Source organism: Poecilia reticulata, linkage group LG11, assembly GCF_000633615.1.
Source record: "Poecilia reticulata strain Guanapo linkage group LG11, Guppy_female_1.0+MT, whole genome shotgun sequence".
NCBI classification, from domain to species: Eukaryota; Metazoa; Chordata; class Actinopteri; order Cyprinodontiformes; family Poeciliidae; genus Poecilia; species Poecilia reticulata.
Genome location: NC_024341.1, coordinates 12,939,281 through 12,947,506, shown reverse-complemented (window position 1 = coordinate 12,947,506; position 8,226 = coordinate 12,939,281). Strand labels below are relative to the sequence as shown.

Sequence of the window (8,226 nt, the reverse complement as noted above, 5' to 3'; positions counted from 1 at the left end):
GCAAAATGAAGAACAATCCAGACATCGTTAAGATGATTTTAAATGTTCGAAACTGAACTATAATAGATGTTCCCACATTCAAAAAGATAACTATTAACACACTTGATCATTTAATACGGCCATCAAATAGTAAGGTAATCGTTTTTTCCCGGCACTTTGCTGTAATTTAGTCCTAATAATATTTCCACCAGGGGCAGTAATGTCTCTAATTTGTTTGCCAACCACTGTGAGACTTTCAGAGGTTCATCATTCTTACTAATAGTGACATAAGAAACAGTTTTCTGTTGTCCTCACGCTTTGTCAGCCATATGACAGAGAAAAAGAAATGGCATTATTCTTTACCAATCTGCTTGACAGCTGTGTGTGGGGTAATATTAAGCAAAAACAAAACCAAACAAATTAGTAATATAATTATTCTACAGCAGTTTAGTTTGAAATGTCTATACTTCAACTTTGAATAACTGAACATTTGATTGTAACTATCTTGTATGCATTTATAACAGGTTAAATAAAAATGTCAGACATCAGATACCATAATAGGAAGAAAAACTATATTTAGAAATATCTTCAGTGATATCATGGATTGTAAATAGCTTTTTTGTAAAACTATTTTTTTATCAAACTCTCACAAAATTTAATATGTGCCAGCTCTTTTGAAGCAGAAATTGAAGTCACCGACTTTCTTTGTGCCAATTCCAACTTCAGGGGACTGCTGTATTTGATTGCTAAATTTAGAAACTAAAAACATTTTACTTCTCGGTACCATGATATTCTCTGTGGATCAGGTTAATTGCCACATAGAACATATAGGTTAGGTTGATAGTATCTCCAAATTGTAGATGCCATTGAGTGGCATGTCAAACCCAAAAGTTGTAACAGGAGTTTAATGAAGCCTCTTGCTCAGGCAAGACTCAAAATTTATAACAGAATAAAAACTTGAACAAATGAATAGATTCATATTTTTAAAATATTAAATACCAAAGTCACTTGGTTCAATGTGTCAGAATGTGCTTTTCTGAATCTGTGAACAATTTGAGATTGTTTTGTCTCTGTTTGCTTGTAAAACTATTTGCTCTTAAGTGCCAAAACATTTGAGCAGGTGATGTATTTTGGAATTTATTTATTAAATGATATTTTTCTTCAATGTGCTCTTATCCTTTTTAAACTAAAAATTACAACTTCTGTCCTTCCAGCATGTGCTGTTCAAAATACACCTTTTTAATCCAGAACGCAGTTTGAATGATAGTTTAATGTGATATTTTTTCATTCACTGGTGCTAATGTTTAATTTTTTTTTTCCATTTGTTGAGGATATTAGTCATGCACTTTAACCCACAAAAGTATCATTTATATCTAAAGTACCATTTTTATAAGTTCGGTTTGATTAGATATTGCTATGGCTTGCCATACAGACGCAATGAACCGTACGCTCCCTCTCATCCCTTCCCGTCATGCGGCGCTGCTGCCTGCTCCTCCGTCGAGCCGCCATGTTGTCGGAGTGAAAGCCCGGGGTGTCAGAGAGAAACTGGGGCCGAAATCCGCGACCATCCACCCTCTCCGCCGGTAGGTATCGCCTTGACTATCTCCACTGTTTCTCCAGACTTTAGTTATCGACGCCCCGATGCAGATATTGCAGCTTTAGTGGGCCAGGAAGTGGTGAAATAAGAGGGTTTTGTGAAGCTGGAGCGGCAGTGCACCTTTCTGCTGCCTGGCTCCTTCCTCCCCTTGTGTCGGTCTTCCGCTCCAGACAGTTTTCGGGCCTTTGTTAGCATCCGCATCAGCTTTATCTACCCAGACAACTGGGTCGCCAGACACGTAAAACCCCTCGGGTGTTTATCTATAACAGAATTATGAAGCCGTGAGGCTACCGAGGCTGTTAAAATCATTGCTAGAAGCCCGTGTTTGCAACCGGTTGGAGCTTGTAACGGGAGGCCGTGTTATTGTTGGTAGACACGGGCAGTGAACCCTCCGTAACTCACGGATAACCGACGTGAGCGAAGGCCAGTGCACGAAAAGAAACCCTGGAAAGGGTGAAGCTTTTTCAGCCTGCATCTACGGTTTCTGTTTGGTTGGTGTGTGTGCCGGGGTGGCCTGTGTGTGGAGGCACCAAACACTATCTGTTGTTAGCCGCAGGTTGGGATTGTCACACCCCTGTCTGTGCCCGGAATGCGGTGGATTGAGCCCGGTTATTGAATGATTAACCCCGCTGGACTGTGGGAGACTCTGCCCGTTTCCGGGTGCCGAGGTGAACTGAGAGCACACCGAGCAGTGTGCGCTGGATTTCCGGGTGTTTAGAGAACTGGAATGAAGAGCTAGCATTTCCTTGTTGCTGAATGAAGAGTGCAACAGGAAAACAAAGGCTGCACTTGGTTTGTGAATGACCAGTTGGCAGGCTGGTTTGTTTTTAGCTGCTGGAGGTGTTTAGCCGGCTGGTTTGGGGCTATATGTTTCTAGGTAATTTTAGTTATTTAAACTATGTGTGTTTAGAGGACCTAAAGTGTCAGACAGGCGCACACAAAGATAATTACTATATATGGATGAGTTTAAAAAGGACTGCTTGTCACTCCTTCTTGGCCTGTAGGGACACTAATGTGAGATTAGAGCCTGTTGGATAAGGAGAGGTTGTAAAACACAAATTATGCTCTCACTGCTGGACACCGCTAATGCTGTCATGACCTGTACAGCACCTTGCAAGAGTAGCCATACTGCTTTATCTTTTTCACATTTTGTTACAGTTTAAAGATCAACTTTTCTAATATTTTATTGGGATTTTATATGTTAAACCGACACAAAGTAGTGCGTAACTGTGAAGTTGACTCAAAACGTGCACTTAAAAATTGCGAATGATGTATCTTGCTTGTACAGTAGGGGCTAAACGATATTGGGGGAAACAAGCAATACGCGATAATGACATCACTTAGAATAAACACATAATGAATGTCACCAAATGCATTGCAATCACAGACAGCCTGGATGCTTGGCACTTAAATAATTAGCCAACATTTGCTGCGGTTCTGGCAGCTCTTCTTCTTGCGATAACAAAATATTATTTACAGTTGTGTAGCCATACTGTGTCGAGGCAGTTTTCTGGGGGGGTGTTTGGACCAGCTTAAAAATGTTTGACCACTATCCCACTCAAAAATACCTCCAGCTCAGTCAGAGTGGAGAGTCTCTGTGAAGGTGAATTTTCAGATCTTATCACAAATTTTGGATTAGATTTGAGTCTGGGTTTGATCTAATCCACTGCGTTGTAACTCCGGCTGTATGTTCAGGTTCATGGAAAGTGAACCTTTGCCTCTTCCAGGTTTTATTGTCTATACTGCGTTTAGATACACCCATCTGCCCTCTCACCACTTTCCTTGTACTTGCTGAAAAAATACATCCCCACTAAGGCTGTACAGTACATCTCAACTAAATCGTCAAAGCGATGTCAAACACAAACACTAATCGCGATATTTACCAATATTCTCAGCATCACCGAGGTAAATTGTCCAAGTTATTTGAAAATCAGGCGTCATTTTTCCTTCTACTTCAGTCACCTGCTACTTTGTGTCGGTCAGTCACGTCAAAATTCAACTAAAATCCATTACATTTTGTGGATATAACGTAACCCGAAAAGCGTTCTAGACGCGCAAAAACGGTGCACGTCACTGTATCCGCAACCGTAACCCGCGCATGTTTCTTCAGGTTTAAAACTGCATTTAATCGCCACACGGCCTTCACTCTTTCCCCTGATTAAGTAACCAGGCCACCTCTGACCTTTTCAAGATGACAGCCACCAGTTTGGCTCCATATCTTGCAAATAAAGTGAGTAATCTCGCTCTTGTGTGTGCACACATTCTTAGATAGTGTTATTTCTTTTTTTTTTTTTTTTCCAAATAGTTTCATTTGCGCAATATGCTGAGTGGCGAGTTTGTTTGGTACAAATAGATAAGGCGAACAGATTTAACAGTTACTCTGTTTGTGAGAGAGCTGTTCGTTGTACTTTGGAGGCACTGACCTTTGTTTTTCCCGTTATTCCCGCGCTGAAAGAAATGAACAGAAAAACCAAAGACGGAAAAATTGTTTTCTAACAAACGACACCAAAAAAAAAGTGTAGTAGTCTGACACGTGATTACTCTTGTGACGGCACTAAAAACAAAATATCTGAAATGCTTGGTAAATATTGATCTCCAGCAGTTTCTCACCACAAACTATTCTTTGGATTAGTTTCATAACTAAAGCTTTTCAGCTGATGGCACTATGAGGATCAGAAGCCAGAACACTAATCAGTGACTTAGGGCATATCGTGCATAAAGCAAATAATTGCTGGAATATTACAAATAATTGTATAACTGTCGACTCAATCTGTTGTCTTAAGTCATGAGCTTTAGATTAGATGTAGTAAAGAGATTAGGTACCTACGTTGACCTTTTTAAAATGAATTTTTGTCATCTTGTGGCTAAAATTAATCTTTAATATCAAGTCGATCCCTTTAATCATTTGACTTCACTATAATGTGATGCTAACGTTAAGCTAACTTCGATAATAACTGGACTTCTGTGCGAAACCTGTGACTTGACCGATAATTTATTTGTTTTGAAAGTAAATTATTGGTCAAAGTGTAGACGAAATATGTTGAAACGTTCAAAGGCCAAAGAAAAACACGTCTCCAATAAACATCTTGAGGCCTCCGAGACCTTTTTGGAAAATATTCTGTCAGCTTCTGAGACAAGAATGAAACATTTTTGTGTTAGTTTTTCTTGAATAAAACTAGAATGCCAGAAAAGGAGCAGCATACGCACAGTGGGAAAAATGGTGGTGGCGGTGTTATGGTCTGGGACCTCAATGCTTTAGCCTTTATTAATAAAACCATGATCTCTAAAGCATAAACGAGAATTGTTGTCTTTTTTCTCATTATCTTAAGCTTTATTCATGCACCAGGGCAATGATCCAATCCACTCAAGTTCACCTCTTAATGGCACCAAAAAGGAAGGGTTTGGAGTGGCCTAGTCAAAGTTTGGACTTAAAATTCACTTAGATACTGTTACAGGACATTAAACAAGACTGCTTATTCTCTAAAACCCTCTTTGTGGATGGATTAAAACCGTCCTCTAAAGAAGAGTGGGACTGCGGCCTCTCTCACTTCCATTTTTTTCAGAAAATGCCTGGTGGTAGTTGTTCCTGCCAGTGGGATCACAGCCAGTTTGGTTTTGGGGACAGTTTCCTTTTTATATAGACTTTACTTTCTACATCTGCTCTTTTTTCTGACCCAGATGCTAAGTGATTATTGTTGCATCTGGGCTCCTAAAGCCCTCATGACTGCCATAACCGATGTTTACGTTAGTGTTAGAATCATTGTCCGGAGTGGTCCTCCTCTGTCTTTCATTATTGTGCAGATGTACTAGTAAAATTATTTTGGCAGTGCTTTTATGCAAACACCTTTTAAATCAACTGTGTATCTGGAGCCCAATAAAATCAGTTTCATTTCATTTTGTTCTCTCCTCAGTATAATCTGTTTTGTGGACAGATTCTAAATCATGAATTAAGAGCAAATTTGACATTTAAATGAAAACCGCATCTAAAAAAAAAAAAATAATAATAATAATGAATTTTATAGGGCTTGGTTAAACTGGTTCACATTTGCCCAAATTTTTCTCTGGTCTGGAAAAATGTTGGTCACACAGTGTTTATGATAGTAACCAAAGTTCTCAGTTTTATTGTAAACTTTTCATTATATTATTCTTTCATTTGCTATCATTGGGCCACATTTCAAAGAATTAATCTTGTATGGAAAACATTATTTTTTCCTTCCCCACTTGTAGATGGTATAAAGTGGATAAAAAACATCAGTCTCTTTAAGCATTAATTTATTCCTTTATTTCTCTGTGTGGACTTGTTTCCAACTAAAACCCCCAGGGCATCTTGTATCTATGGTGTTGTCGAGCTGTAATATTCGTTCTATTATTGCTGTTCATGTTCCAGTCCTGATGTACATAATCGGCTTTTATCTGATTTGTAGCTTCCAATCAAAACTAAACCAAACAAGAATTTGACCGTTTAAGTCACCTCAACCATATTTAATTCTCTCCACCTTCTAATCAAAATAACTCTTCCTGACCAATCCAGACTGTAAATTACATTATACACAGAGAGTCTTTAACAAACACTTTGAGATTTATGATGCATTCATATGTAAAAATGGTAAACAAGGCTTTTATTCTCAATCCACTGGGATTTACCTGTTTTATTGATAAATTATTGAAATAGTTTTATTGTCCAGGCTTGGAACATTGTTTTAATGAGTACAAACTGTAAGTGAACAACAACAACTGCATCCATGACAATGTCCACCTAGTAAAGCCTGCACTGTTTTATTGAAGAAACATCACTGTTGATTTGTAGGGATGCACCCATCCACTTTTTTCATTACAAATACCGATATTTGTGTATTTAAGGATCCTCAATTCTTCCTGGGGTCCACACCAAACGTTACAGTTAAATCGTCGTTTACAGACATTGCAAAAAGACAAAACAAAATTAAACACAAAATTCAAATCAACCGCTTCAACAGTTATAGCAACTTGCAAACATTACGAAAAAGCATGGCAAAATACAATACCACACTATCAATTTCAGCAATGTCAAAACTAAGCTAAAAACAAATGACAAACTTCAGATATAAATGTATAAAAAACAAATGCATACATAACCCCCCCCCCACCCCCCCCACTAAAATAAATAAACAATGCTTAGCCTGGCGGGGGCTCAAGTAAAGCCTGGTGGCCCACCAGGCTTAATAATACACTGGGGGAAACCCTGAGATACTTAAATGCCTCCAAACTAGTGACGTAACCTTTACTTTTTTTAATCACAGTTTTCACTCTGTGCTGCTGTTTTTATTTTTAAGCAGTTATAAGGCACGGTGGTGAAACCTTATACTGCTGCTGCGCAACTTACTCAACAGGTTGTTGCTAGGTAACCAAAGAGCGAGCTACAGTTAGATGATGCCACCTTGAGAAGTTGAGCAGCAAAAGCCTTTTCCTCTGCCTACATCTCCCAGAATGCTGTGCGATTCTGGCTCAGAGTTCAGTGAAATTATTAAACATTCGATCGGACGTATTGCCTATCAATATTGATCACGTGTCTATTGAGATATATATTGCTTTTGATTGGCTGTTTTGTACACGTCAGCCTGTAACTGAAAAGTCTGTGAGTTTTCGCAAATAACTAATACGCAAATAATTTGGAGTTACAGTCCACAGAATTAATACCAAACTACTCTACACCCCTTTATATAACTAAACTTGTGAAGTTGCTTATATGTCTTTCCAGCTGACTATTCGACTATTCTATCTTTCAAAAAGCGCTTTCAAGTCAAACCTAAAATTTGTGGCGCTGAAAGTACCCAACACTTAGATTTATTTATTTATTTATTTTTCATCGCTGCAGTTTCAGCTCTGGCTCCAGCCCTGAAGAAGCGAACAAGCCTCATTAAGAGCTGGAGCCAGACTTGTATTGACCGACGACAAATAAAAATGTTGCCAGCGTCAAATTGCAAATCTGTGATTTTCAGTTTTAGTCTGACTAATTGAAGATTTAAAACAAAATGCAGTTTTAACACTGTAGTATAATGAGCTTCTTTCCTCTGTGCTGTTTGTTTTAATACAACCTGCCATGCAGTCATTTTTGGCCACTGAAACACAGAAAACTGCTTTTCCCTGAATTTATGAAGGCTGTTTTCAAATGCAGGTACAAAATTAGTCGACTCCTGTGGACCGGCATCTTTAATTCCCATTCATAGTCTGTTTATGATTATTGATCTGAGGTCGGAAGTGCCAGTCTTCATTGTAAAGAGCTCTGCCAGTATTTGTATACTATATAAGACATCTGTTTTAAAGTGATATTGATTGAAAATATATAGACTTATAATGACAAACTGTCTTTAATCTCAGATTCTGTAATGAAATACAGAATTACTAAATTAAATTTTAATAATTTCACTTTGGGTTGAGATACTACAACAGTTTTTTTGTTGTTGTTTTCAGCTGCTCTGAATTTCCTGTTTGGCCTTTGTAGCAGCCTATAAATCAGTAGAAATCATCTTAAACTTGTCTGGACGGATCAAACATGTGTTTCTACATCCTTTTGAATCAGTAGGCAAAAGTCGTCTTCTAACACGTGTGTGTGTGTGTGTGTGTGTGTGTGTGTGTGTGTGTGTGTGTGTGTGTGTGTGTGTGTGTGTGTG

General features: G+C 38.4%; 1 protein-coding gene across 2 annotated transcripts in view; it reads left to right on the top strand.

Moving 5' to 3' along the window:
• Positions 1–1,451: 1,451 nt before the first annotated feature.
• Positions 1,452–8,226, top strand: part of pum1 (pumilio RNA-binding family member 1) — a 29,758-nt gene continuing 22,983 nt past the window's right edge. The window contains exon 1 of one of the 2 annotated variants that reach the window (XM_017307597.1): positions 1,452–1,562. The gene's annotated coding sequence lies outside the window, so the exon portion shown is untranslated. The remainder of the gene's footprint in view (positions 1,563–8,226) is intronic. The other variant, XM_008421843.2, reaches the window with a different exon arrangement.